The 27,862-nt window shown below is 44.0% G+C and overlaps 1 protein-coding gene across 5 annotated transcripts in view; it reads left to right on the forward strand.

Annotated features, from left to right (window-relative positions):
• The first annotated feature begins 24,089 nt into the window (after nucleotides 1-24,089).
• The window catches only part of kmt2ca (lysine (K)-specific methyltransferase 2Ca), a 590,636-nt gene continuing 586,863 nt past the window's right edge, over nucleotides 24,090-27,862 (forward strand). For all 5 annotated transcript variants that reach the window (XM_060825139.1, XM_060825142.1, XM_060825140.1 and 2 more), the window contains exon 1: nucleotides 24,090-25,139. The gene's annotated coding sequence lies outside the window, so the exon portion shown is untranslated. The remainder of the gene's footprint in view (nucleotides 25,140-27,862) is intronic.

The raw sequence follows: 27,862 nt of genomic DNA on the forward strand, positions 1-27,862 counted from the left end.
CTTCCTTGAACTGCCTCCAATGAAACAATATCTCTTCTTAAATAAAGGGACTAAAATTACTCACATAGAGTTATAGAGTCATACAGCATAGAAACAGTCATTTTGGTACAACTCATCCATTCCAACCAAGTTTTCCAATCTAGTCCCACTTGCCTGCATTTGGCCAATATCCCTCTAAACCTTTCCTATTCATGTGTTTGTCTAAATGTCTTTTAAATGTTGTAACTGTATCTGCATCTACCACTTCCTTTGGCAGTATGTTCCACATATGAACCACTCTTTGTGTGAAAAAGTTGTACCTCAGATCCCTTTTAAACCTTTCTCCTCTCACCTTACAATTATGCTGTCCAGTTTTGAACCCTCCAACCCTACAGAAAATACCTCTGATATTCATTTTATCCATGCACCTCATGATCTTATTAATCTATTTAAGGTCACCCTTCAACATCTTATGCTCCAGTAAAAGAAGCCCCAGTTTATTCAGCCTCTCCTTATAACTCAAACCCCCAATCCTGATAACATTCTTGTAAATCTTTTCTGCATCCTCTCCAATCTAATAATGTTCCTTGTAAAGCTGGGCAACCAGAACCGTATGTAGTACTCCAAAAGTGGTCTCACCAACATCATGTACAACTGCAACATGACCTCTCAATGCTCAATGAAGGCAAGCATGCTAACTGCCTTCTTTACCATTCTGTCTATCTGTGATGCAACTTTCAATGAACTATGTACCTGAATCCTTAGGTCTTTCTGTTCTATAACACTGTCCAGGGCCTGACCATTGACTATGCAAGTCCTGCCTTTGTTCAGCTTAACAAGATGTAACAACTCACATTTATCTAAAATGAACCCCATTTGCCACTCCTCGGCCCAGTTCTCTACATGTGGTCTCACCAGTGCCTTGTACAGTTGCATAAGACTTTCCTACTCGTATACACCAACCACCTTGAAATAAGAGCCAACATTCTATTAGACTTTCTATTACCCATCGCACCTGTGTGCTAGCTTTCTGTGTTTCATGGATAAGTATCCTCAAGTCCCTCTGTGTTGCAACTTTATGCAATTTTCTCCATTTAAATAATACCATGTTCTGTTCTGCATTAGAACATAGAACATAGAATTGTATAGCATAGGAACGGGCCCTTTGGCTCACGATGTTGTGCCGAACACGATTAAACTAATCCCTTTTACCTGCCCTTGGTCCCTATCCCTCCATATTGCATATTCATGTGCTTACAAAATGTCTCTTAAACAACCCTGTAATATCTGCCTTCACTATCAGCCCTGGCAGTGCATTCCAGACTTCTACTACTTTCTTGTAAAAATCTTGCCCCTCTCATCTCCTTTGAAATTTCCCCCTCTCACCTTAAAAGCATGCCTCCTTGTTTTAGACATTTCAACTCTAGGAAAAAGATTCTGGCATCAACTCTACCTATGCATCTCATAATCTTATAGACTTTGATCTAGTTTCCCCTCAGCATCCGCTGCTCCAGAGAAAATAATCCGAGTTTTTCTAGCCTCTCCTTATAGCTCATACCCTCCAATCCAGGCAGCATCTTAGTAAACCTCACCTACACCCTTTCCAAAGCCTCCACAGCCTTCCTGTAATGGGGTGACCAGAATTGAATGCAATATTTTGAGTGTGGCCTAACCAAAGTCTTACAAAGCTGCAATGTGACATCCTCATTCTTGTAGCTGCAAATGTGTTGCTGGTCAAAGCACAGCAGGCCAGGCAGCATCTCAGGAATAGAGAATTCGACGTTTCGAGCATAAGCCCTTCATCAGGAAGGGCTGATGAAGGGCTTATGCTCGAAACGTCGAATTCTCTATTCCTGAGATGCTGCCTGGCCTGCTGTGCTTTGACCAGCAACACATTTTCAGCTGTGATCTCCAGCATCTGCAGACCTAATTTTTTACTCCTCATTCTTGTACTCAACTCTCAACCAATAAGGGCAAGTATGCCATATGCCTTCTTTAAGACCCTATCTACTTGTGTAGCCACTTTCAGGGAGCTATGGACGTGAACCCCAAGATCCCTCTGTACATCAATCCTGTACACTTTTCTTTAATATTTGATCTCTCAAAGTGCAGCACATCACACTTACTTGGATCAAATTCCATCTGCCATTTCTCTGCCCATTTCCACAACTGATCTATATCCAGCTATATCCTTTGACAACTCCACAGATCTTTGTATCGTCTGCAAACTTACTTACCCACCCATCTAGATTTTCATCCAAACAATTTACAGAGGAACCTCAATTACCTGAATGTCAATTATCCAAATGTTGGATTATCTGAACAAGATTGCAAAGTCCTGATGTTTGGCTAAACTGTGTTATCTGGCATGCGATTATCTGAACAAAATTCTCCCCGCCCATATTGTTCGGATAATCAAGGTTCCTCTGTATATGTATCGCAAACAGCAGAGGTGCTAATATGGATCACGGGGGAACACCACTAGTCATGGACCTCCAGCCTGAAAAACACCATTTCACCACTATCCTCTGTCTCCTATGGGTAAGCCAATTCTGTAGCCGCACAGCCGAGTCACTGTGGATCCCATGCATCTTAATCTTCTGGGAAAGCCTACCATGAAGGACCTTGTTCAAAGCCTTATTAAAGTACATGTAGACAACATTCATGGCTCTACCCTCCTCAATTGCCTTTGTCACCTCCTTGAAAAATTCAATCAAATTAGACTGCCCTGTACAAAGCCACACTGATTGTCCCTTAATAGGCCATGATTTTCCAAATGCATGTAAATCCTATCCAAAAGAATTCTGTCCAAAAGCTCCCCAAAAATACCTTCCAAAATGAAAACTGCACATTTTGTCACATGATACTCCATTTGCCGACTTGTTGCCCACTTACTTAATCTATCAATATCTCTCTGTAAATTGTATATCCCTCACAACTCACCCTTTCACTTGTTTTTGTGTCATCTGCAAATTTCCCTACAGTACATTTGCCCCCTTCCTCCAAGTCACTAATATATATTGTAAACAGTTAAATCCCAGCACTGATCTCTGTGCAATCTGGATGGGTACAGTTGGCTAACCTAAAGAAGAACCCCCTGTGCCCAGTAATTCAACAAGGCAGCTCTTCACTACCTTCCCAAGAGCAACTAACAACAAATGCTGGCCCAGCCAGTGAAGCCCAGAACCCATGAATGGTTTTCTAAGAACCCATATCATACGAAAGAATAAATAAAATAATAATTTGAGATATTGCTTGCTTTAGATTGGAAGGATTCTGCCAAAAAGAAGCTCATGGCAAAGAGTCACCTTTAAAGCCACTGGCAAGACTGTCCTCGCCCTTCTCCGAAGTTGTAGATTTGCCTGCACCAGGCAGACTTGAACAGAGTTCTGAGGAAGGGTGACTTGACCCGAACCATTAACTCTGATTTCTCTCCACAAATGCGGCCAGACCTGCTGAGCTTTTCCTGCACTGGAGCTGAAGTAAGAGAATTGCTGTCTGCTAGCTGGGTGGATATAACCTCCTGCTAAAGTGCAGCACCACCTCCTCTTTTACACCCTCCTCTGTGCTACCTGAAGATCCTACACAGGAACATTAAATTGCCAGTTCCTATCCTTGATCAACCGCAATCGAGCAAGCACATGGCACTGTGAATAATCCAGAGATTATAACCTTTGAGGTCCTGCTGTTTAGTCAGCTGTCTAGAACAAAGAACTAAGAACAAAATATCACAGGAACAGGCCCTGTGGCCCTCTAAGCCTTCGCCAACATATTTTGCCCTTGCATACGAAAACTGTCCTCACAAAAAGGTCCTTATCCCTCTATTCCCTTCCTATTCATGTATTTGTCCCGGTGTTTCTTGAATGTTGCTATTGTATCTGCTTTCACCACCTCCTCTGGCACTGCGTACCAGGCACTCACCACGCTTTGTGTGAAAAACCTGCCTCACACATCTCTTTTAAACTCCTACTCCCTGCATCTTGAACCTGTGTCCCCGAGTAATTGACCCTTCCACCCTGGGAAAAAACATCATAATTACCATTCTATCCATGCCATTCACAATCTTATAAACTTGTACGAGGTCACCCCTTAACCTCCTCCAGTGAAAACAAACCCAGTATATCCAAACTATCTTCATTGCTAAAATCCCCCATACCAGGCAACATCTGGTAAACCTTTTCTATACCCTCTTCAAGCATCCACATCCTTCTGGCAGTGTGGTGACCAGAAATGTACACAATTTTTCAAGTGTGGCCTAACTAATGTTCTATAAAGCTGCAGCATAGCATATCTACCCTTTTACTCAATGTCTTTTCCAATGAAGACAAGCATGCCATTGGCCTTTTTTACTACCTTATCTACTTGTGCTGCCACCTTCAGTAGCTCCCTAGATACTTAATATTTCATCCCTCATTCTACCTATATTGTTGGTACCAAAACATAACATGACCTCTGTCTTATTACCTTTCCCCTTCAGATGCCCTTGCAGCTGCTCAGTAACATGCCTGGCACCAGGGCGGCAACAAACTATCATGGAGTGAAGACTGCGGCCACAGAAACACCTGTCTGTTTCCCTATCTAGTGAATCCCCTATCCATAAGACATAGGAACAGAATTAGGCTATTTGAGTCTTCTCTACATTTGATCATGGCTGATACTTTTCTCAACCCTTTATTAATCAAGAACCTATTTATCTCTGTCTTAAATCCACTCCATGACATGGCCTCCACACGCATCTGTGGCAATGAATTCCATAGATTCACCACTATCCAGCTGAAGAACTTCCAAGGTTGTCCCTTCACTCTAAGGATGTGCCCTCGGGAACTAATCTTTCCTAGTAGTGGAAATATCTTTTCCATGTTCAGTCTAAGTAGGCCTATCAGTATTCTGTAAGTTTCAGTCAAATCCACCTGCACCCTTCCAAACTCCATCGAGTACAGAACCAGAGTAAAATCCCCCATACCAGGCAACATCTGGTAAACCTTTTCTATACCCTCTTCAAGCATCCACATCCACTCTTCATATGACAGGCCCTTCATCCCTGGGATTATTCTTGTAAACACCTCTGGACCCCCTCCAAGACCAGCATATCCTTTCTTAGAATTGGAGCCTAAATTTGCTCACAATATTCCAAACACGGTCTGACCAGAGCCTTACAAAGCCTCAGCAGTGCATCCCTGTTCTTGCATTCTAGCTCTGCTGAAATTTTGCATTTGATATCACAATGCTCATGTTTTCTTTTACAGTCAGCCCACTTGTGGTGCCACAAGCTTGGCTCTGTTTTGACTCCTTTGAGGAACCAGTGCTGTCATCAGCTTCCAAATTGGACAATCAACATTTAAGCAGGACCCCAAGGAACTCCTGTGCAACCTGCCTGATTCTCTTTGATTGCTTGGTGGTCACCCATTCTCTTCTTCCCTCCAGGCACTTACCAAACTGGCACCCTATGGTGGTTGCAAATTTGACTGAATTTTTCAATCAAGTGTGCAAATGAGGGTGGTGCAGTTGCTGAACATATGAATTTCAGCAAACCCACATGGGATCTAAAGTAACTTGATAAGTTGGATCCAAAATTGGCTTAGTGGTGGGAGTGTATTCCTGATGAAGGGCTTTTGCTCGAAACATTGATTTTACTGCTCCTCGGATGCTACCTGAACTGCTGTGCTTTTCCAGCACCAGAAATTCAGAATCTGGTTTCCAGCATCTGCAGTCATTGTTTTTACCTTAGTGGTGGGAGACAGAGTGTGGTGGTACAAGGCTGTTTGTGTGACTGGAGGCCAGGGTCTTAGTGGTATTGAATCATAGAATCCCTGCAGTGTGGGGACAGGCCCTTTGGCCCAACAAGTCCAGACTGACCTTCTGAAGAGTAGCACACCCAGACCTATTCCCTCTACCCTATTCCTGACTAATGCATCTAGCCTACACATCCCTGAACACTATGGGCAATTTAGCGTGGCCAATTCACCTAACCTGCACATCTTTGGACTGTGTGAGGAAACCGGAGCACCCAAAGGAAACCCACGCAGACACGGGGAGAATGTGCAAACTCCACACAGACAGTTGCCTGAGGCTGGAACTGAACCAAGATTCCTGTGAGGCAGCAGTGCTAACCATTGAACCACCATGCCACCCCAAACATAGGCATTCATAGAGATCAGTCCTATGTCTCTTATTGTTCATGATATATATAAATAATATTGAAGAAAATGTGGCGTGATGATAAATAAGCTTGCGGATGACAAATTTATAGACTTCAGCAAGGTGTTCGACCAGGTTCTGCATCGAAGACTGGTTAGCAAGGTTAGATCACATGGAATCCAGGAAAAGCTAGCCATTTGGATACAAAATTAGTTTGAAGATAAAAGACAGAGGGTGGTGCTTGAGGAATGTTTTTCAGATTGGAGGCCCGTAACCAGCACTGTGCCGCAAGGATCGGCGCTAGATCCATTACTGTCTGTCTTTTATACAAATTATTTGTATGTGAATATTGGAGGCATGGTTAGTAAGTTTGCAGATGACACCAAAATTGGTGGTGGAGTGGACTGTGAAGAAGGCTAAGAGGTGTCGCATTTTGGTAAGGCAAATCATGGCAGGACATATACACCAAACAAAGAGACTTTGGGTATATTGGTTAATGCATTGGTTAATGCATTGAGTATAGGAGTTGGGATGTCACGTTGTAGTTGTACAGGACATTGGTTTGGCCACTTTTGGGATACTCTGTTCAATTCTGGTCTCCTTGATACCAGGAATATGTTGTGAAACTTGAAAGAGTTCAGAAAAGATTTATAAGGATATTGCCATGGTTGGAGTGTTAGAGCTACAGAGAGATGCTGAATAGGCTGAGGCAATTTTCTTGAGAAAGTCAGAGGCTGAGGGGTGACCTTACAGAGGTTTATAAATTCCAGGTCTTTTTCCAGGGATATGAGAGTCCTAAACTAGAAGGTATAGGTTAAAGGTGAGAAGGAAAAGATTTAATAAGGACCTAAGGGTTAACCTTTTCACACGGAGGGTGGTGCATGTATGGAATGAACTGCCAGAGGACGTGATGGAGGCTAGTACAATTACAACGTCTGGATTAATACATGAATAGGAAGGGTTGAGATGGATATGGTCCAAATGCTGGCAAATGGGACTAGATTCATTGAGAATATCTGGTCGGTATAGACAAATTGGATCTGTTTTTGTACTACCTTATCTAATTGTGCTGCCACCTTCAGTAGCTCCCTAGATACTTCTATGACTGCATAATCCAAAGATTGCCTCGATGGTTGTTAGTGAGAAAGAAAGTCTTAGATTACAGGAGATATAGATGGATTGGTCAGATGAGCAGATCCAGTGACAGATGGAATTTCACCCTGATAAATGAGAGGTGATGCACTTTGGAAGAAGTAACAAGACAAAGGAGTAAGACAAGACTTTAGGAAGCTTAGAGGAACTGAGGGATCTTGGGGTTCTTGTCTATAGATCCCTAAAGGCAAGTGGACAGGTTAATAGGGCACATAAGAAGGTATTTGGGACAGTTGTCTTTAACAATTGTGACATAGATTGTAACAGCAGGGAGGTCATGTTGGAGCTGTAGAAGACTTTGGTTAGGCACAGCTGGAGTATTGTTCGCATTTCTGGTCGTTGCAGCATAGGAAGAATGTGATTGCACTGGAGAGGATGCAGAGGAGATTTGCCAGGATGTTACCTGGGAAGGAGCAGTTCAGCTATGAAAAAACACACATGAATTTCTTTAGAGCAGAGAAGGTTGAGAGAGAGCCTGATTGAAATGTTTAAATGCATGAGGGGCATGGACAGGGTTGATAGGAATTAGCTGTTCGCTTTAGTTGAAGAGTGAATAATGAGGAGGTGTAATTTTAATGTAAAAGTGAGGACATTTAGCAGGGATTTGAGGAATTTTCTTTTCAAACAAAGGCTAGTGGGCATCTGAACGCACTACCTGGAAGGGTAGTTGAGGCGTGACAAACCTCAAAACCCTTATAAAGCATTTGGATGAGCACTTAAAATTTCACAACATTCAAGGCTATGGGCCAAGTACTGGAAAGTGAAACTACTATAGGTTTAGAGTAGTTTTTTTTGTTGATACAAACTTGATGGGCCAAATGCCTCTTCTGTACTGTATGATTCTATGACAGCCCTTCTCCCCTCACTCTCCTCCCTCTTTGTACAGCATTGCTTCACTTGCACTTTCCTGAATGCTGCAGGCTAGGAGGGATGGAAACAATAGCACCCGTGGCTGGCAGCAAGTATTGAGACCAGAAACCTTGAAGTGAGAACCGAGGCATTCATTATATACATCAACACTGACTCAGCTTCACACCAACTTGAATTAAAAATACAAGTCACTTTAACTATCTCAGCAACAATCAACAAAAATCGATCAGCAATTACTTTTTAATAAAATAACCTTTCACAATCCCTTTTAAAACTCTTTAACTATTAGAGTATGTGTATTTCCTTACATTCAATTGTCATACAATAGAATGAAAGAAGATTGCAGATGAATCAATTTGAGTTATTCGGTGGTCAAAGCTGTTGTATAAACTGTACAAATATAACAATGAACATCACCTACAATCTTTGTGGCTTAATGCATGTGTTAGTCAGCCTGATTCAATAAGTGATCATGAACTTCTGTGAGCCTCAGCACATAGAACAATTCTTTCTGGCATCACTAAACAAAGATTCATGAGTAATCTTGGATTTAAGTGTATATCAACATAATATATTAATGCATTATTTATGCACTCACTAGCTATATAATGCATATAAAGTCAGATTTAACATTAAGGAAGCCAAATTGATGTGCATGGAAGCTACAAAATGAAACACTTACAATAGGCTCTCCATGAAGGATAACGTTTATCATTACATACTATTGAAGAGAATATATGAACATGAGCACAGCAGATGTTGTAACTGCACAAGTCAGATCCCAGAGAGGAACATGGCTTGATAGGTTATGTTTTTATAGTCAGCAAACTTTCTGCATGGGAAAATAGTCAGCATGACTTTGTGGATGGGAAATCCTGTCTCAAAACCTGATTGAGCATTTTGAAGAGTGACAAGATGATAGGTGAATGCAGAGTGGTAATTGTTGTCTTCAGTTTTCAACAAGGTTCTGCATAGTAAGATTGGATGACATGGAATCCAGGCAGAGATAGCCAACAGGAGAGAAAATTGGCTTCATGGTAGGAGACAGAGGGTGGTAGTGGAGGGTTGTTATTCAGACTGGAGGTCTGTGACTAGTGGTGTGCAGCAAGGATCGCTGCTGGATCCACTGTTGTTCATCATTTATATAAATGATTTGGATGAGAATATGGGAGGCATGGTTAGTAAGTTTGTGGTTGACAGCAAAATTGGTGGTATAGTCGATAGTGAAGAAGGTTATCTAAAAGCATAAGAGGATCTGATCATCTGAGCCAGTGGGCTGAGGAATGATAGATGGATTTTAATTTAGATAAATGTGAGGCGTTGCGATTTGGTAAGACAAACCAGGGCAGGACTTACAAAGTTAATGGTTAAAGGTACAGGTATATAGTTCCTTGAAAGTGGTGTCAGAAGTAGACAGGGTAGTGAAGAAAATGATTGGCATGCTTATCTTCATCAGTCAGAGCATTGAGTACACCAGTTGGGAGATCATGTTATGGCTGTACAAGATATTGGTAAGGCCACATACAATTCTCGTCGCTATTGCAACAGTGTTACTAAATTGGAAAGGTTGCAAAAACGATTTACAAGGGTGTTACTGAGACTGGAGGGTTTGAGTTATAAAGAGAGATTGGATAGGCTAGGATTCCCACAGCCACCAGGACTACACCTCTACCAGGACTACACTTCTTATTTCTAATTCCTCTGCCTCTACTGCTTCCTGGAGAACTAATTCCACCACAGAACATATCAGATGACCTCCTTCTTCAAAGACCGCAATTTCCCCTCCTACGTGGTCAATGAAGCCTTCCAGTGCATCTCATCCACTTCCTGCACCTCCACCCTTGAACCCCACCCCTCTAATCGCAAGGACAGAAACCCCCTGGTCCTCACCTTCTACCCCACCAACCTCCGTACCCGTCACATCATCCTCCGCCATTTCCGTCAACTACAAATGGACTCCAATACAGATACATTTCCCTCTCCTCCCCTATCTGCTCTCCATAAAGACAACTCACTCTGCGACTCTCTTATCAGGCCCACATCCCCCATCAACCACTGTCCCCGCCTGGCACCTTCCCCTGCCACTGCAGGAGTTGCAAAATCTGCACTCACACCTTCACCCCTCACCTCCGTCCAGGACCCCAAAGGAGCCTTCCACATCCATCAGAGATCTACCTGCCCTTCCACACATCATTTACTGTATCCATTGCTCCCGCTGCGGTCTCCTCTATATTGGGGAGACAGGACATCTGTTTCAGAGAACATCTCTGGGACACCCACACCAACCAACCAACCAACCAACCCACTGCCTTGTGGCCGAACACTTAAACTTCTCCTCCCACACCGGCAACGACATGCAGGTCCTGGGCCTCCTCCATCGCCACACCCTCACCACATAACACATGGAGGAAGAACGCCTCATCTTCTGCCTTGCAGCCCTCCAACCACACAGCATCAATGTGGATTTCACCAATTTCCTCATTTCCCCTCCCCCAATCTTATCTCAATTCCAACCTTCCAGCACGGCACCATCCTCATGAACTGTCCTACCTGCCCATCTTCCTTCCCACCTATCGACTCCCCCCTCCTCTCCGACCTATCATCATTACCCCTACCTCTGTCCACCTATTGCATTCTCAGCTACCTTCCCCCAAGCCCCACCACTCTCCCATTTATCTCTCCACACCCTCGGATCATGATCCCTATTCATGATGAAGGGTTCTTGCCTGAAACATCAATTCTACTGCTTCTCGGATGCTGCCAGACCTGCTGTGCTTTTCGAGAACCCCACTCTAGATGAGTACATCTTTTCCTGGAGTGTAGGAGGCTGAAGGGTGACTTTATAAAGATTTATAAAATCTTGAGGGGTGCAGACAACATGAATAGCTGTGGTATTGTTCCTAAGGTAGGGAAGACCAAAATTAGGGGGCATAGGTTTATGGTGAGAGGGGAAAGATTTAAAAGGGACCTGAGAAGCAATTTTTCACACAGAGGGTGGTGTGTATATAAAGTCATAGAGCCCATTAGATATCCAGCATGGAAACAGACACTTCAGTTCAACATATCCATGCCAACCAGCATAAATCTAGTCCCATTTGCCAGCATTTGGCCCATATCTCTCTAAACCCTTCCTATTCAAATATCCTTCCAGATGCCTTTTAAATGTTGAAATTATACCTGCCACCATCACTTCCTCTGGTAACTCATTCCATTCATGCACCACCCTCTGTGTGAAAACGTTGCTTAGGTTTAAAGGGAACCCTTAGTTTCCTTTTAAATCTTTCCCCTCTCACCTTAAATCTATGCCCTCAACTTTTGGACTCCCCTACTCCTGGGAAAAGACCTTGTGTATTTACCTAATCCATGTCCCTCATGGTTTTATGAACCTCTATAAGGTTACCCCTCAACCTCCAACGCTCCAGGAAAAACAGCCTCAGCCTATTCAGCCACTCCCTAGAACTCAAACCTCCAATCCTGGGGACATCCTTGTAAATCTTTTCTGGACTCTTTCAAGTTTCACAATATCCTTCCTGTCACAGGGAGACCAGAATTGCACGTAGTACTCCAGTCGGGGACTAATCAAGGAAGTCAATCCGAGTGTTCCCCAACAGGAAACCCTGGATGAATCAGGATATACAGAACCTGATAAAAACCAGACATGAGACCTTCAGATCAGGAGACCCACTCAATTATAAGGAATCCAAGTATGACCTTTGCAGAGCCATTAAGACAGCCAAGGACCAATACCGATCCAAACTAGAGACTCAGACAGACACCCGGCGACTATGGCAAGGACTGAATGACATCACAGGTTATAAAAAGATACAATGCAGACAATCACATATCCCTCCCAAATTGTCTCGATGCCTTCTATGCTCGCTTTGAGCAGAATTTCGGCAGAGAGGTAACATCTATTCCAACAAGTCCTGACGAACTTATTCCAACAGTCACTGCATCAAAGGTCAGATCAGTTTTCCTTCATGTGAATCCAAGGAAAGTGATGGGACCAGACAGAATACCAAGTTGTGCACTCAGAGCACGTGCAGATCAATTGGCAGAGGTCTTCTCGGACATCTTCAAACACTCCCTGCAGTAGGCCACTGTCCCTGCCTGTTTCAAGAGGGCCAACACCATCCCTGTGCTGAAGAAAACTCATGCAGCATGTCTCAATGAATACCGCCCAGTGGCCCTCACTTTGGTGGTCATGAAGTGCTTTGAAAGGCTGGTCATGGCATTAAACAACCCCAGTCTCCCCACTACTCTTGACCCACTCCAATTTGCCTATTGGACCAACAGATCCACATCAGATGCCATATCACTCTTCCCTAGAATGTCTTGACAGCAAGAACAGCTACATAAGAATCGTACTCATTGACTACAGTTCAGCCTTCAACACTATTATCCCCTCGAGACTGATCTCGGACTAAGCCCCACTCTCTGCAACTGAATCCTCAGTTTTCTGACCAACAGGCCACAATCAGTGAAGATTGGGGAAAAGATTTCATCCTCAGTAACACTCAACAGTGGAGCCCCCCCCGGGGTGCGTACTCATCCCCCTACTGTACTCACTGTATACCATGATTGTGTAGCCAAATATCAGACTAATGCCATTTACAAGTTCGCTGATGATACGATCATAATCAGTTGAATCTCAGATGGTGATAAAACAGACTACAAACAGAAGGTGGAAGACCTGGAAAAATGGTGCACTGAGAACAACCTAGCTCTCAATGCCAACAAAACCAAGGAATTCACTATTGACTTTTGGTGGGATGTTACTCATGCCCCCCCCCCCCCCCCCCCCCCCGACATATTAACAGCACAGAGGTGGAACGAGTGGAGAGTGTCAAGCTCCTGGAAGTGGTCATCCACAACAAGCTTTCTTGGACTCTTCATGTGGATGCACTGGTTACAAAGGCCCAACAATGTTTCTTCTTCCTCAGGCAGTTGAGGAAATTTGGCATGATGGCAAATACCATTGCCAACTTTTATAGGTGTGCCATCAAGAACATTTTGTCTGGATGTATCACTACTGTACCATTCAAGATTGGAGACGGTTGCAGAGAGTGGTGAACTTGGCCCAGACAATCACAAAGGCTAACCTCCCTTGTATAGAATCCTTCTACTAGGCCTGCTGTCAAGGAAAAGCCGCCAGCATTCTCAAAGATCCATCCCACCCTGGCAATGTTTATCTATAACCTCCACCATCGGGGAGAAGGTACAGAAGCCTGAACACATGCACCAGCAGGTTTTGAAATAATTTCTACCCTACTGTTGTTAGAATACTGAATGGACTCTCAAACTCTTAACATTCGCTTGCATCTGTGTTTTTGTTTTTGCCACTGTTTACCTATTATTTACTTATCTAAGCTACTTAACTCTGTGATCTGCCTGTATTGCCTGCAAGACAAAGCTTTTCGCTGTGCCTCGGTACGTGACAATAAATTCAATTCAATTCAGTACCCTGTACAACTGCAACATGGCCTCCCAACTCCTATACTCAATGCACTGACCTATAAATGCAAGCATACCAACGCCATAATCACTATCCTATCTACCTGCGACTCCACTTTCAAGGAATGAGCTGCCAGATGAAGTGGCAGAGACAAGATTCAAAAGACACAATATTTAAAAGACATTTGGACAGGTACATGGATATGAAAGGGAGAAAGGGATATCGGCCAACGCAGTCAAATGGGATTGGTTCAGTTTAGGAAACCTGGTTGGCAGGGATTAGTTGCGCTGAAGGACTGCGATTTTCACAACCCTCAGATAATGATAAAGTTAAAAATCACACAACACCAGGTTATAGTCCAACAGGTTTAATTGGAAGCACATTAGCTTTCGGAGCGACGCTCCTTCATCAGGTGATAGTGGAGGGCTCGATCGTAACACAGAATTTATAGCAAAAATTTACAGTGTAATGTAACTGAAATTATGCATTGAAAAATTGATTATCTGTTAAGCCTTTCATCTGTTAGAATACAGTGATAGTTTCACTTCTTTCATGTGTAAATCACAAAACTTTTTTTTAAACTTGCATTCTCGGGTTAGCTGTTAACAATGGTGATAGCTAGACAATATGTTGAAGGTGTTAGCCTCCTGTGTTCTCTGTCTATGCCATGATGTTTAGATTGATTCTAATCTAAAAAGTGAGATAACAGAGTTTTACATAAATTCATTCAGTTTTTGAGCTCAGAGTTCTACATGAATGCATGCAGTTCTTGAGCAAAGTACAATGTAACTCTGCAAGTACAAATTCACCCCACAAAATATATGTGTGCATATGGGTCTTTGTCTGTGTGTGTGTCTGTGTGGGGTGGGGGTTGTGCGTGTGACTCTGTGTGTGTGTGTGTGTGTGTGTGTGTGTGTGTGTGTGTGTAGTGAGTGCAGAGTGTCTTAAGTCTGTGAGGGGGTGCATGTGAGAGTGTGGGAGTGTGTGTCTATACATGTGGGAACATCTCCCACCATACATGACAGGTACTCATGTGACTCAGCCAACGTTGTCTATCTTATACGTTGCAGGCAAGGAAGCCCGGAGGCATGGTACACTGGGGAAACCGAGCAAAGGCTACGACAACGGATGAATGGGCACTGCACAACAATCAACAGACAGGAGGGTTCTCTCCCAGTTGGGGAACACTTCAGTGGTCCAGGACATTCAGCCTCGGACCTTCGGGTGACCATTCTCCAAGGTGGACTTCAGGACAGGCCACAGAAGAAAGTGGCCGAGCAGAGGCTGATAGCTAAGTTCGGTACCCACAGGGAGGGCCTCAACCAGGACCTTGGGTTCATGCCACATTACAGGTGATCACCATTGTACTACACACACACACACACACACACACACACACACACTCTCACATACACATGGACACAAGTACACACAGACACGCACACAGACACCCACACATACCCTTGTAGACACACACACTCCCACACGCACCTCATCACAGATTTAAGACACTCTGCACTCACTACACATACACACACATACAATCCCCACCCCACACAGACACACACATACACACAGACAGACAAAGACCCACATGCACACATATATTTGTTGGGGTGAATTTGTATTTGCAGAGTTACATTGCACTTTGCTCAAAAACTGCATGCATTCATGTAGAACTCTGTTATCTCACTTTTTAGATTAGAATCAATCTAAACATCATGGCATAGACAGAGAACATAGGGGGCTAACACCTTCAACATATTGTCTAGCTCAAAGTTTGTGAGAAGATTTGTAGCTCGGGTGCTCATTATTGTGGTTCTGTTCGCTGAGCTGGGAATTTGTGTTGCAGACGTTTTGTCCCCTGTCTAGGTGACATCCTCAGTGCTTGGGAGCATCCTGTGACACGCTTCTGTGATTTTTCCTCCGCCATTTGTAGTGGTTTGAATCTGCCGCTTCCGGTTGTCAGTTCCAGCTGTCCATTGCAGTGGTCAGTATATTGGGTCCAGGTCGATGTGCTTATTGATTGAATCTGTGGATGAGTGCCATGCCTCTAGGAATTCCCTGGCTGTTCTCTGTTTGGCTTGTCCTATAATAGTAATGTTGTCCCAGTCGAATTCATGTTGCTTGTCATCTGCATGTGTGGCTACTAAGGATAGCCACAAAGGTATACAAGAAAGCCACACACACGGACCAAGTCCTGAACTACGAAAGCAACCACCCCAACACACACAAAAGAATCAAGACACTATTCAAAAGGGCCACAACACACTGCAGTACACCAGAACTGCAAAAAGAGGAAGAAGAACACCTATACAATGTATTCGCCAAAAACAGATACCCGCGCAATTTCATCAACAGGGGAAAGACAACGGAACGAGGACATGCCGCAACCCAAAGGACTAGCCACACTACCATACATCAAGAGCATTTCCGAACTGACAGCCAGACTACTGCGACCACTAGGACTCATAACAGCACACAAACCAACAGCTACTCTCAGACAACTCACCAGAACGAAGGACCCAATACCCAGCATGAGCAAAACCAATGTAGTGTACAAAATCCCATGCAAGGACTGCACAAAACACTACATAGGACAAACAGGAAGACAGCTAACAATCTGCATCCATGAACACCAACTAGCCACGAAACGACACGACCATCTATCCTGAGTAGCCACTCACGCAGATGACAAGCAACATGAATTCGACTGGGACAACACTACTATTATAGGACAAGCCAAACAGAGAACAGCCAGGGAATTCCTAGAGGCACTCATCCACAGAGTCAATCAATAAGCACATCGACCTGGACCCAATATACCGACCACTGCAACGGACAGCTGGAACTGACAACCGGAAGCGGCAGATTCAAACCACTACAAATGGCGGAGGAAAGATCACAGAAGCGCGTCACAGGAGGCTCACAAGCACTGAGGATGTCACCTAGACAGGGGGTGAAATGTCTGCAACACAAATTCCCAGCTCGGCAAACAGAAACACAACATTGTCTAGCTATCACCATTGTTAACAGCTAATCCGAGAAGTAAAAAATGAGGTCTGCAGATGCTGGAGATCACAGCTGCAAATGTGTTGCTGGTCAAAGCACAGCAGGTTAGGCAGCATCTCAGGAATAGAGAATTCGACGTTTCGAGCATAAGCCCTTCATCAGGAATAAGAGAGAGAGAGCCAAGCCGGCTGAGATAAAAGGTAGGGAGGAGGGACTAGGGGGAGGGGCGATGGAGGTGGGATAGGTGGAAGGAGGTCAAGGTGAGGGTGATAGGCCGGAGTGGGGTGGGGGCGGAGAGGTCAGGAAGAGGATTGCAGGTTAGGAGGGCGGTGCTGAGTTGAGGGAACCGACTGAGACAAGGTGGGGGGAGGGGAAATGAGGAAGCTGGAGAAATCTGAATTCATACCTTGTGGTTGGAGGGTTCCCAGGCGGAAGATGAGGCGCTCCTCCTCCAGCCGTCGTGTAGTTGTGTTCTGCCGGTGGAGGAGTCCAAGGACCTGCATGTCCTCGGTGGAGTGGGAGTGGGAGGGGGAGTTAAAGTGTTGAGCCACGGGGTGATTGGGTTGGTTGGTTCGGGCGGCCCAGAGGTGTTCTCTGAAGCGTTCCGCAAGTAAGCGGCCTGTCTCACCAATATAGAGGAGGCCACATCGGGTGCAGCGGATGCAATAGATGATGTGTGTGGAGGTACAGGTGAACTTGTGGCGGATATGGAAGGATCCCTTGGGGCCTTGGAGGGAAGTGAGTGTGGAGGTGTGGGCGCAAGTTTTACATTTCCTGCGGTTGCAGGGGAAGGTGCCGGGGGTGGAGGTTGGGTTGGTGGGGGGTGTGGATCTGACAAGGGAGTCACGAAGGGAGTGGTCCTTGCGGAACGCTGATAGGGGAGGGGAGGGAAATATATCCTTGGTGGTGGGGTCCGTTTGGAGGTGGCGGAAATGGCGGCGGATAATACGTTGTATGCGCAGGTTGGTGGGGTGGTAGGTGAGAACCAGTGGGGTTCTGTCTTGGTGGCGGTTGGAGGAGCGGGGTAATACGTTGTATGCGCAGGTTGGTGGGGTGGTAGGTGAGAACCAGTGGGGTTCTGTCTTGGTGGCGGTTGGAGGAGCGGGGTAATACGTTGTATGCGCAGGTTGGTGGGGTGGTAGGTGAGAACCAGTGGGGTTCTGTCTTGGTGGCGGTTGGAGGAGCGCAAGTCCTCCACTTCCCGCTCCTCCGCCCTTGAGTCCTCCACTTCCCGCTCCTCCGCCCTTGAGCCTCCACCGCATCTCCTCCACTTCCCGCTCCTCCGCCCTTGAGATCGACGATGCCCTCCACCGCATCTCCTCCACTTCCCGCTCCTCCGCCCTTGAGCCCCGCTCCTCCAACCGCCACCAAGACAGAACCCCACTGGTTCTCACCTACCACCCCACCAACCTGCGCATACAACGTATTATCCGCCGCCATTTCCGCCACCTCCAAACGGACCCCACCACCAAGGATATATTTCCCTCCCCTCCCCTATCAGCGTTCCGCAAGGACCACTCCCTTCGTGACTCCCTTGTCAGATCCACACCCCCCACCAACCCAACCTCCACCCCCGGCACCTTCCCCTGCAACCGCAGGAAATGTAAAACTTGCGCCCACACCTCCACACTCACTTCCCTCCAAGGCCCCAAGGGATCCTTCCATATCCGCCACAAGTTCACCTGTACCTCCACACACATCATCTATTGCATCCGCTGCACCCGATGTGGCCTCCTCTATATTGGTGAGACAGGCCGCTTACTTGCGGAACGCTTCAGAGAACACCTCTGGGCCGCCCGAACCAACCAACCCAATCACCCCGTGGCTCAACACTTTAACTCCCCCTCCCACTCCCACTCCACCGAGGACATGCAGGTCCTTGGACTCCTCCACCGGCAGAACACAACTACACGACGGCTGGAGGAGGAGCGCCTCATCTTCCGCCTGGGAACCCTCCAACCACAAGGTATGAATTCAGATTTCTCCAGCTTCCTCATTTCCCCTCCCCCCACCTTGTCTCAGTCGGTTCCCTCAACTCAGCACCGCCCTCCTAACCTGCAATCCTCTTCCTGACCTCTCCGCCCCCACCCCACTCCGGCCTATCACCCTCACCTTGACCTCCTTCCACCTATCCCACCTCCATCGCCCCTCCCCCTAGTCCCTCCTCCCTACCTTTTATCTCAGCCGGCTTGGCTCTCTCTCTCTTATTCCTGATGAAGGGCTTATGCTCGAAACGTCGAATTCTCTATTCCTGAGATGCTGCCTAACCTGCTGTGCTTTGACCAGCAACACATTTGCAGCTAATCCGAGAATGCAACTTTGAAAAAAAGGTTTTGTGATTTACACATGAAAGAGGTGAAACTATCATTGTATTCTAAAAGATGAAAGGCTTAACAGACAATCGATTTTTCAATGTATAATTTCAGTTACATCACACTGTAAATTTTTGCTATAAATTCTGTGTCACGATCAAGCCTTCCACTATCAACTGATGAAGGAGCATCGCTCCGAAAGCTAGTGTGCTTCCAATTAACCTGTTGGACTATAACCTGGTGTTGTGTGAGTTTTAACTTTGTACAGCCCAGTCCAACACCGGCACCTCTATCTCAAATAATGAAGTACAGTAGTTTGTTCATATTGTACAAGAGTTGAATAACATGCACATACAGGTGCTATGCAATGAATATTTCTGACATGAGACAATCTTACCGCCTCCCCTATCAGCACAGCCATTACTGACTCCACAACCATCACAATTCTGTCAGTGTGGGGCAGGGTGGGGTCATCACTATCCAGAGATTTATTTGGACCAGCCATATAAAAACTGTGACCACGTTCAGGCCTGGATGCCCCTGGAGAATAAGCACGCCTCCCTTGAGGTTTTCAGGGAGAGGTGGGCACCACAGAGCATGGAGTGCTTTATTTTGCCCTCCAATTCTATTTTGATTTAGTCCCTACCACCCCCCCCCCCCCTTCACTTTTTTGATCACATAGGCATTGCCCTTTGATAAGAAGGACATTGTGTGTCATTGGCCACTCGGGTGTTTCTTTTCTTCCTGGTAGTGGAATATGGATAAAGTTTTCTGCACTTGTTGTTCTTCACTATGATCTACACCTGCAGGCACATGGCATAGATGCTGGGAAAAATAAGCAAAACTGCTGTTTAGCAGTAGTATAGGAGTTTATAAAGAAAGAAATAAAAACGGTGACCAGAACAGCAGGTCAAAATCATGGAATTCTGAAGTGAATAAGTCTATCCTGAATTGCCACAACTTTTCTACCAGCTACATGTTACAAGCCACAAGTGTGGTTGAATTTTTCCCATTTGCCTGCTACTCCAACCAAAGCGCATCATCCAAGACAAAGCAGCCTGCTTGACCGGCACCCCATTCACCACCTTAAACCTTCATTCATCCCTCACTGTGCAAAGATTGCAATGGATACCATCTACAAGATGCAATGCAACAACTTGCCACGGCTTTTTTTGTAAGCACCTCCAAAACTTCCAACTGTTTATCACTCTAAACTGCAAGTGTAGCAGATGCATTGAAACATCGCTACTGCAAATTCCCTTCCAAGACACCTATCTTGGAACTATATTGTTGTTGCTTCATGATTACTGAATCAAAATCTGGGAATGCCTATAGGTGCACCTACACCACACCAACTAATTTTGGAGGGTCATAGAGAGTCATAGAGATGTACAGCACAGAAACAGACCCTTCAGTCCAACTTGTCCATACTGACCAGACATCCTAAATTAATATAGTCCCATTTGCCAGCATTTGGCCCACTTCCCTCCCAACCCTTCCTATTCATATACCCATTCAGGTGCTTTTTAAATGTTGTTATTGTACCAGCCTCCACCACCTCCTCTGACAGCTCATTCCATACACGTACTACCATCTGTGTAAAAACATTGCCACCGTATGTACCTTATAAATCTTTCCTTTCTCACCTTAAACTTATGCCATCTAGTTTTGGACACTCTTACCCTGAATGTAGGTTTGCTCACTGAGCTACAAAATTCATTTCCAGACATTTTGTTACCCTGGGGAAAAGACCTTGGCTACTCACCCTATCCATGCCCATCATGATATTATAAACTTGTATAAGGTCATACCTCAGCCTCTGATGCTCTAGAGAAAATAGCCCCAGCCTATTCAGCCTCATCCTCTATAGCTCTAACCCTCCAACATTGGCAATGTCCTTGTAAGTCTTTTCTGAACCTTTCAAGTTTCACAACATCATTCCTATAGGAAGGAGACCAGAATTGCATGCAGTATTCCAATAGTGGCCTAACCAATGTCCTGTACAGCCGCACCACAACTTCTCAACTCCTGTAGTGAATGCACTGACCAATACAGGCAAACATACCAAACGCCTTCTTTGTTATCCTGTCGACCTGGAACTCCACTTTCAATGAACAATGAACCTACACTCTAAGGTCTATTTGTTTGGCAACAATCCCCAGGACCTTACCATTACATGTATAAGCCCTGCCCTGATTTGCCTTTCTAAAATCCGGCACGTCACATTTATCTCAATTAAACTTCATCTGCCACTTGTTGACCCATAGGGCCATCTGATCAAGATTGCCTTGTACTCTGAGGTAACCTTATTCACTGTGCACTACCCCTCCAATTTTAGTGTCATCTGCAAATATACCTAACCATACCTCCAATGTTCACATCCAAATTACTTATATAAATGACAAAAAGCAGCGGACGCAGCACTGTTCCTTGTGGCACACCACTGGTCACAGCCCTCAAGTCTGAAAAGCAACCCTCCACCACCACTCTCTGTCTTCTACTTTTGAGCCAGTTCAGTACCAAATGGCTAGTTCTCCCTGTATTCCATGTGATCTAACCTTGCTAACCAATCTACCATGAGAAACATGGTTGAATGCCTTACTGAAGTCCATATAGATAACGTCTACTGCTCTGCTCTCATCATCCTCTTCATTACTTCTTCAAAAAATGCTTAAGTCAGTGAGACAGTTGATCAAGATCTCTTTGTAATCTTAGATAATCTTCTTCACTGAGGACTGGACCATCAATTTTGATGTCATCTGTAAACATACTAACCATGCCTCCTAAATTCTCATCCAAATTATTATATAAATGACAAACAACAGTGGACCCAGCACCAGTCCCTGTGGAACACTGCTGATCACAAGCCTCCAGTCCATAAAACAGCCCTCTACCATCACCCTCTGCCTCCTATTGTCAAACTAATTTTGTATCCAATGTTCCTTTACTTCTTCCTAGTTCATCATCATCATTATTGGCAGTCCCTTACAGATGAGGATGACTCTCTTCCACTCTCAGGCCGAGTTCATAGGTGACTGTACAGCCTGATGCGGTCCCCATGGATTCTGCCACGCTTGGGTCAAAGGGGGTGGGTGGGGCGTTGGTGTGGCAGTGCACTCCTTTAGCCTGGGTTGCGCTTTTTCCTGATGACAAGTCTCGAGGTGCTCAGCACTATCCAGGATGCTCCTTTTCACTTTGTCCTGTTTTGGACCAGTGATTCCCAGGTGTCTGTGAGAATGCTGCACTTCGCCAGTGAGGCCTTGCAGATGTCACTGAAGCTGTTCCTTTTGTCCTCCTGGGGCTTGCCTGCTGTTTTGAAGCTGGGAGTACAGTGTCTGCTTGGGAAGTTTCGTGTCAGTCATGTTGATGACATGCCCAGCCCATTGCTGGAGATCAAAGGTGGTCAGTGCCTCAATACTGGGGATGTTGGCCTGGCTGAGAAACTGGCCTTTATGCATCTGTTTTCCCAGCAGATTTGCAGGATCTTGCGCAGGCAGCTTTGCTGGTACTGTTCCAGCATCTTAAGATATCTGGTGCAGACAGTTCAGTTCTCAGAGACATTTAGGAGGTTAAGAACCACCACAGCTCTACACCATTAACTTGGTGGCTCTAGCTACTCATGAGGTTGAACAAGAGAATTTGAAATCTAGAGATCCATTTAATCATGAGATGATTTTTCATCCGCAGGTTGTTCCTTCAGCAAGTCCACTTCTGTAATGTCATATGCTTAAGTCCCTGCTTCACCTCATCTGGAGAGGAGACCCTCATTCAAACCTTTGTTAGCTCTAAAGTTGACTGTTCCAATGTATTCCTGGCCTGCTTCCCACTTTGAACCCTCTGTAAATATGAGATCACCTAAAATTCTTAATCCTACCTCATATCAACTCTTTCAACTATCTCTCCTGTACTCATTGGCCTACACGGATTCCTGATTTAGCAGCTCTTCGGTTTTAAAATTCTCATTTTTTTTTCAAATTCCTCATAGGCCTTGCCACTCCTTAAAACCTTTTTCAGTTGTAGCGATGATCTGAAATATGCATTCTCCTCCAAATCTGACCTCTTGCCCAGCCTTGATTTTGGTCAGTCTACATGTTACTACATTTAAAGTGCTATATAAATGCAAGCTGCTCTTGTTGAATTTTGCTTTTTTCCCCCATCTCTTAATTGTAGCAATAGTCCCCTTGACTTTTTATGATTGTCAATTTCTCTTTATTATTTCAATGTAGAGGTAAAATAAAGATTTGTTATCCTTGTCATTTCAACATTTCCTGAGTTTATCTTATTCATCCCTAAATGGCCCTATTTCTATCATACTTCAATTTTTAATTATGTATCAATAGAACATTGGAATATTTAGTTTTCATATTGGATTTTTTTCTATTTCATATTTTTCCTGTTATTGTTGTCTTTATAATCTATTTCCCAAGGCTGTTCTTTCCTTCATTACAAAATGAACATCTTTAAAACTGTATTTTTTTAAAAAGGTTGTGACTTAACTGGCTTTCTCTACCTCACACGCCACCATAGCAACCTTTCTGCACATGCAATTGCTTCTCCAAGTAAATTTGTTCGACTTTGAAGGGGCTGGTGGGGCTGCTGGGAGCTAGAGGAATTTTTTTTTTCTTAAATTGTTAATGTCCACGATTGACGACACTCAATTCATTGGGCTATTTTGCTCTCTCTTGACTAATGAGTGTAATCCACCAGCGTTATTTCACATGGGTGAAATACAGAACCTTCAGGAGGAACGACTCCGGATCCACCGGGTTTGCAAATCCAGACCAGATTCTACAACGAGCCTGTTGGCTAATGGTTGGTTTGAAGGTCTCCTCACTTGAGTTGCTGGCTGGTATCGCTCCACGGGGTCATCGTAGTTGTTCTTGCAGAGAAATTTTTGCTAAGCAAGTAGGTCGAGTCCATACACAGACAAAAAAAAACACACACACCTCTCACAACCACCCTTTGAATTGAAGACAGTTGCTACATTTCTTGGGAAGGAAAGAAGAGGAGGTTGCTTTCTTTTGTTTCTATTGGGTGTTTATGAGAGTGGGGCTGGAGACGGGGGGAGGACACCAGGAGGAGGATGTGGTGTTAACCAAACTCTTTGGGTTGAAGGTACTAATTGCTGCAGGACTGAGTGACAGAAGGTGCAGGAGGAGGAGGACGGGGAAGAGGGGGAGTTGTTCTATGGCTCTTTCCAAGATGGCCACCAATGATGGAGTAATGTAATAACTTTACATCGCGTTTGTTTGTTTTTTTAGTTTTTGGTAAGGCTTCTTTGACTCCTGGAAGAGGAATTCGAGCGGGGAAATATACAAGGACCTTCGCAACCCCGTTTGATTTTTGGAAGAAGGGGGGGAAAGCAGCTGTGTATATAGTATGCCTGTATATTTCTGAGAAACCTTTGGATTAGGACTTCAACCGTGCGTTGGATTTCCCCCCCTCTCCCTATCTTTCCCTCCCCTCATGTCTTGTGAAAGGATTTGGGAGGAGGATTCGCAGACACACCACCTCAAGAAAATCTCTTGATTTATATTAGACAGACATTCTCTCACCTCTGTGCTGTTCTTTCTCTTCCTGTTTCCCCTTTCTCTTCATTTCCTCTTTTTTTTTGAAATTTCTTCTTGTGTCTGTCGCGAAGTTTCTTTTTTTATTAGAGGGGGTGACGGAAACTAACGTCGAAAGGAAAAGAAGCTTCGAAGTATTTTTCTCCCCCCTTCTCCACCCCTATTTAGTGGAGGATTTTCTTTTTTTTTAAAAAGGGAAAGGAATAAAAGTGTCTTTCGAGAGCGACAGGGAAGAGGAAACAACAACAAAAGGCTCGACGCTTGAGGCGGCTTTTCTTTTTCAATATATTATATAATTTTTTTGGGGACGTGGCAAGAGAAGAAGGTTTTCTTTTAAAGGAAGAGAAGCGGGGCAAAGGGAAAAAAAATCAAAATCTATCGAAGACTCTGGATAAATTTCTTGTGGCAGTCGATTTCTGAGCTGAGGAAGACAGAAACTTATTTACTGTTTTTAAAATATACACCAGCCGCGGCCACGACAACAACAGCAACAAAAAAAAAGCTTCTCGACAGGGGAAATCCAAGTTCGTCTGATTATAATTTACACCCTTTTTTAAAAAAAAAAATTCTCAACGAATTTAAAAAAGCAACCGTTTACCCCGATGACAGTTGAGGTCATGAGCACAAAAACTCCGCTGTTCTAGGATTTAAAAGGTGAGTTTCTTTTTTTTAATTTTAGAAGTTTCAGGTTTTTTTTGTGTTGTAATATAAATGTACACATTAAATTGACGAGGTGGTTGCGTGGCTCCAGCTCCTTTCAGGCCATTGGGGAGAAGAGGAGGAGGAGGGGGGTCGGGCGCCATTGTGTAACTTGCTCAGTCATGGTTTGCAAAAGGAGGACGGATCACTTTTGGATATAAACACACGCTTTCTATATCTTTTTCTTTAAAGACCAACTTAAAAATTAGCTTGCAACAACTTAAATGCATCGCTCTTGTGTTGTTGCGTGCCACTTTTTCTTGCAGTTTTGTTTTTAAACACCATTTTGTTGTCGAGGACAGGGTAGTTAAGGGTGGGGGGTGGAGCTGATGGGGGAAGGGAACGGGAGGGGAAAAAATACACTTTTTTTTCCCGACCAGTCCCGAGACAAAGCCTGGAAGCTGCTCTCGAGAAACTGTCAAACTCAATTTTTTTTTCGAGCTACAACTTTTTATCCTCAACTGAGTGAGGTGTGGGGCTATTGATCATGCTGTAGGTTTGTTAGATGGGATTCTGATGAATGGGAAAGCCGTCAGGTCTCGAATATGTCTAAACTCGCAGCAAAACTGCCAAGTCGAGGTTGGACCTCCTAGTCACGGGTTTCCTTGTTTGTTTTTATATGACAGTATTTCCAATCCAACTTTTTTTTCCCTGTCTAAAACTGTTAACTGCCATTACTTTTCGACACAATAAGTTTGGTAGTGAAATGCACATACCAGGTTACACAGGTTTCTTTTTGATGGCTGTGTTTGTTTTGCAAATTTGTATTGACAATTAAGAACTTGAAAAAGCACGTTTTTTTGACCTCTGATATTGATGGCATCAGCAAATTTCCCGAAGATAGCTTGTTTTTTCTTTCCCCTTTCTACTAACTTGAATTAAATAGGCTTTCAGCAAATTGTTGTTTTATGTCAAAATGGTAGGACTTAATTTTCCAGCTGAAGAGGTCAAAATGATCCTAAAGTGCATATTATTGTTAAATATAACTAACAGATCTTTTCCTCTGGTTAAATTGCCAATGCTTCAAAAGTAAATGAAATAAAACTTGAATGATGTGGCAAAGACTGGTGTCACCTTTTGAATTGTACTACCTTTCGTATGCTATTTAATATTATAACTTGTTTAAATTGTGAAAGGCCTTACTGACCAGGCACACTACTGCAACTAGCCTTTACACTGTCCTATATTATGTTAGAATATAGATTTGTAGTAATTTAAGTCTTTTCATTCGACATTGTATAATGTACAATTAAAAATGTGTTTAATATACGTTAAAAATTTAACAATTTACTAGTGCAATATTGGCAACATGGTACATTAACCAAACAAGCACAAAACTGTTGTTTTCCGATGTTGAAACTAAAGGAAATTGTATGAGTTGTATACTATGGTTTAATGACTATCACAGGACTAAAACAGTGACATTTGTTCAAGTAAGTAAATACTGTACATTATTGTCTGACCAATAGGGAAAGAAACTTTTTTAAAACTGAACAGCTGTAATGCATAAGATTGTGCTTCTGGAATAGGAAATGTTCTGTGGTACATATGTTTTGAGACGAGAGAGAGATGCTGGTATGTAGATTCCATAATCTGACATAACCTTGTCTCTATGAACAGGAAAGGAACCCTATTTTAATGCATTCAGAAAAACGTGAGGTGTAGCTGATATTCGGGTGCTAACCTGATGAAGTTACATCATGGGACTATGTAGAAATTAAATAACAGCATACCATAGAGTTAAATGATCCTGTCACAATTAGATCAGATTAAAGCTTTGTAGTAGATATCAAGTTGATGCTGGTGGGCCCCTAATGCGAGGAGAATGATCCCAAAAAGTGGTGATGGTGCTAAGCAATTGAATGCAGAAGACAGGTTTGAAGTGTTTGCAGCCATTTTCAGCCAGTAGTGAATGACTTCCTGAGGAAAGCAAGTCGGTGAATTTGTTTCATTCCATGCGATGTCAATAAATGACTGAAGGCCCTGGATACAGTCTGGATCCTGACAACATTCTGCTGTGGTGTTGAATATATCTGTTCCAAAATTAGCTAAGTCTTTAAACAGGACTGTGTATCAGTACTATTACATTAATAGCAAAAGCCTGACAAAGTTGAAAATTGCCCAGGTGTGACCTGTGCGCAGAAAGTAGGACTAGGGGTGCTGGAAGAGCACAGCAGTTCAGGCAGCATCCAGAGTGCAGCGAAATCGACGTTTCGGGCAAAAGCTCTGCATCAGAGTTTCCTGTACCACTTCCAGCACCATTAATCCAGAATCTGGTTGCCAACATCTGCAGTCATTGTTTTTACCACCTAGAAAGTAGGACTAGTCCATTCTGGCCATTTGGCAGCCTATCAGTCTACTCTACATTGTCAGTAAAGTGGTAAAATGATCAGTTGACAATGGCATTCACTTCCACTAATTTGCTCACTGGTGTTGAATTTGCGTTCATCTTGGACTCTTTAGCTTAATATTTCATTACATCCTTGGTCCAAACATAAACTGGGGTGAGGATGTTTATAGTTGAGGTAAGGTCAAGGCACCATTTGACCAAGTGATATCAAGGAGATCTCGCATAATGTTGTTGAAGTCTTTTGGGGTGGGGTATAGGAACTGCTGTCTACTGCTGGAATTATAACAAGATGGTTGTAGTTGTTAGAGATCAATCATCTCAGCTACAG

This window comes from Hemiscyllium ocellatum, chromosome 5 (assembly GCF_020745735.1).
Source record: "Hemiscyllium ocellatum isolate sHemOce1 chromosome 5, sHemOce1.pat.X.cur, whole genome shotgun sequence".
NCBI lineage: Eukaryota > Metazoa > Chordata > Chondrichthyes > Orectolobiformes > Hemiscylliidae > Hemiscyllium > Hemiscyllium ocellatum.